The sequence below is a fragment of the Tenrec ecaudatus genome, unplaced genomic scaffold (genome assembly GCF_050624435.1).
Source record: "Tenrec ecaudatus isolate mTenEca1 unplaced genomic scaffold, mTenEca1.hap1 Scaffold_423, whole genome shotgun sequence".
Taxonomy (NCBI): domain Eukaryota; kingdom Metazoa; phylum Chordata; class Mammalia; order Afrosoricida; family Tenrecidae; genus Tenrec; species Tenrec ecaudatus.
In genome coordinates, this window is record NW_027459321.1 from 63,417 (window position 1) to 67,452 (window position 4,036).

Consider the following 4,036-nt stretch of genomic DNA (forward strand, 5'->3'; position numbering starts at 1 on the left):
CTTTTTGTTTCTCCCCTTTAGCCCCTAAAACAACATCACATGGTCTGGATCTACCTATTTACGTCCTACGTTGGCTTCTAGTCTTTGTCAGGAGGAAAATAGTAATAGTAGTAAAATGACACTGGCCGGCACGGTCTTTGGATTTCGAGGAGGGAGGGGAGAAAGTCAGTCCTCAGGACAAGCTAGTCGGCTGCAGTCTCATCAGCGGGGTCTTTGCATTCCTTGTTCTTCCGCACTTCTTCCACGTGCTTGTCCTTTTCTCGCAAGCGCTCCAGCTTGGCCACCATTTGTGCTTCTCGGTTGTCTTTGTTGGCTTCCATTTTGTGGGTCAGCTTCTCCTCGGCCATCTTGCTGAAGTTGTTGTTCTCCTCTATTGCTTTCTGCAGCACCTCCTTCTCGTGCTCCCGCTTCCCGGCCAGCTGCTTCAGGACCTCCGCCTCATGGGACTTGCGTCTTTCTTCTGCAGCTTCTAATTTCTTCTGAATTTCCTCCAGGGAAAGGTCCTTCTTCTTTGGAGGAGAAAGAGGGAATTCTGGGACGGCCTCTTTTGAACGGGGGCTGAGTATCAGCTCAAAGGCCTGGCCAGAGGCCCGCTTCTCCAGTTCTTTCACCTGGATATCAGAAGAAGCCATGGTGAACAGAAGACAAGAGACTGGCAGTGTACGCTCTGCAATCCACTGGGAAGGAAAGCCCTGCTCGGTCCGAGCCGCCTGGCCACACTCTCACAAATGTAGTTTTATGCAATAATTTTGGCTTAGAAGGCCCTAGAAAATATTGTCTATCCAAATATTGTTGTTTGAAAGCAAATAATTATTAAGAAGATCCTCAAAAAAAGAAAATAACTCACCCAAAAGTGAAAGACCGCATACAAAGTATATATATATATAAACATATATACACACATTCTAATATGACACAAGGATGGTGATACTTTATTCACATACTTTGGACACGTTGCCCAGAGAGGCCAGTCCCTGGAGAAGGCCATCACGAGGGCAGTGACAAGGAGGAAGGCCCTCCAGGAGATGGATTAACAATGGCTGCAACAATGAGATCAAATGTAAGAACAGTTGTGAGGACAGTGCAGGACTGGGCAGTGTTCTGTTCTTTTGTGCTTAGGGATGCTTTGAGTAGGAACCAACTTGATGGCACCTATCAACAACAAATTCATAAACTGTGCTAAGTACTCTAGAATGTCCACCTTTTTTAGATTTTAAATAGAGAGGCTATCTACAGAGAAATCCATCTACTATAAAGATCGATAGACTGTCAAAATCCTATACAGGGTTGCTATGAGTTGGAGTATACATTAGGGCAGTGGGTTAGATGTAAAAATATTGATAGACTGCCTTTTCCACTGAAAAGTAAATGTTATTTATTGAAAATCTATTAGGAGCCAGGTAATATTCTAGGCACCCTAGTCATCCAGGATGAAACAATAAGTAAGGAGTAAAAAACTTCCTTTCCTCATGGATTGCCCATTGTAAATGCTCTTTATCACACTGAATATTATCAGTCCACTATACAGCACTCTAAGCTGCATAATGTCTTAATTTTCAACCCAAATAAATTACTCAAGTTTGAAAAACAAAACAAGAACAAATTATAAACCTAATATTTCCTGACAGTGTCCATTTATGTCTATGTAAGTCTCAAGTCAGTGTTTTCCTTTTTCGAACACTTTCTGAGGTACTCAAATCACATTCTTTTAAATGTCCTTTGCATTTGGGAGACAAAAGTAAGACTGAAGGAGTATATCAGGGGTGCAGAGTGCGTGAAGTAAGCTTTCCTTACTTGCAGTCATTGGTACTTTCAATATCCTACCTCCAAGCCATCATTTTCAGGTCATCGATTTTCCTGCAAACTTCCTACTCATTGTCTAGCTTTCACAGGCATATGAGGCAGTTGATCCTCAAGTGACATCACACAATATGTAACATAGGTTCTCAGAGCAGATGTATATATAAAGAAGACTTGGTGGTGAGTGGACTAAGCATTAGTTGCTAAACAAAAGGTTAGCGGTTCAAACCCAGCAGCTACTCCTTGGGAGTAAGTTTAAGTATTGTGTGCCGATAAATATGGAAAGCTCTGGAAACCTAAAGAACAGTTATATTCAGTTCTACGGGTTTGCTATGAGTCTGAATTGACCCAATGGCGGTAGATTTACACTTTGAGGCAGAAGTTGTGTGTTTGCTTGATTGCTTGTGTGATTCATTCAGTGATTGCTTATTTTTTCTCCAGTACAGAAAGTAATGGCATCCACCCTGATTCTCCTACCAACGATATCCCAGGTAAACACAGGCTAGAAATTGTACATTTCTACTTGGTCTAGCATTTTAACTCAAGTAAATCAACCAACAAAAATGTGTAAGAATAAAAATTAATAAATCTCCAATGTGAAATGTGAAGGCCCAAAGGTACACTAGTAGTGAATTTGCAGAAGGTCCTAAGTTGCTCTGGGTTTGGATCTTTGGTTTTCTTCTAGAATCACGTCCATGTGAAACAATGATATATGAGGTGCTAAAATCTGGAGGTCCGTGGTCTTTAAAAAGCCTGGTCTGCAAAAGCAAAGTGGAGGAGAAATTAAAAAGTTGACGAAGAACGCTGAGGTCAGATGCCAACAAAGATGAAAAAAAACACACGATGAGTGAGACACATGCCAGTGGAGTGAAACAAAGAGGCAGCAGAAAGAAGGGTATGGAATGAACTGGTTTTTTTTGGAACAAAAGGCCAGGCAGGCGGGTCAGGAGGATCTGAAGCATGTACATGCAGTGAGTGTCTCATCCAGATCAGGGGTCCCACATCGCCGCTCTACAAAGTGCCTTCAGCAGGTCAGGCACTCGGTGAGCATATTTTCACCGAATGAAACAGGAAAACTATAGACCACGTGCTTTTGTGATACTCAAGAGCTACCAAGGCATTTGGAAAGGGAGACAAAGTGCCATTCCATTGCAACGTTGTAAAATGAAAAAAGAACACAGATGGTCACAGTAATGGGTGAGGGCTTGCAGGACAATATGACTTCTCTCCCGTTGTGCATGCGCATATGGCTCTAACTCTACATTTTCCACTAGAAATATCAGACTACAGTGGATCTGATGCCACCCATCAATGCTGCATTTTCTGGAATCCAATGAAGCTCCCACTGTCGTTATTCCATGTCAATGCAGAAAAACACATAGTGCCACTGATAAACTTTCCATCAGATTTATTATGTTGCACTTTTATTTTTCAACTTTTAGAAGGTAGAAAACAAAAATACACAGATGCTGCATTAGGCCAACTTGGGTTCAGGTGTTGTACTGTGGGTACACACCTTGTAAAGGGAGAGCAGCTATGACAGAAGGTACTTGCTGACCAGATGTGTTGCCTCAGCACACAACTGTGTCTACCTCTCTGGCTCAGCTGGTTCATTCCCATGACCTCTTACCACCACGTTAGTGAGGTAGCATAACTTCTTCACTCTCACTGCTCCCTTCAAAAACCCAGAACCCCTGCTCTCTTTCTGAAAGACATCTGCCTCAAGGACGCATGGTCCAAAGAGTTACAAATTATTGCAATGAGGAGAACTTGGAGTAACTAAAGTCACCTTACAGTATTTATAAACACAAGGGGCACATCAGTTACTTATGTTATAATTGTAGTGATTGCCTACTACCCCCTGAATCCTCTTCATTGTCATCCGATGAGTCATCCGATGAGCCACCAGTTAGGCTGCTGTAACTGGTCCTACTGCGCCACAGCAGGTTGCACTGCTCCCATGCAGCAGCCTCTTGGTTCTTTCCATGTGTTTTTGATTCCAATGACTTTAACCTTGTTAACTTGGCCAATGTGTTTGTTACTGGACTGCCAATATCCGGGCCAGCCAGGTGAAGGAAGATCATGCAGTGGTTGGTGGAGTCACTCTCATACACTTGGCCTGTGGTTGGCTTTTTACTCTCCGTGGATACTAACTGAAACTCAGAAGAACCCCTTCTCGGTTCCATCAATGAGTAAGGCATTGAAGAAAGAACTGTACAGTCTACAACACCATCTT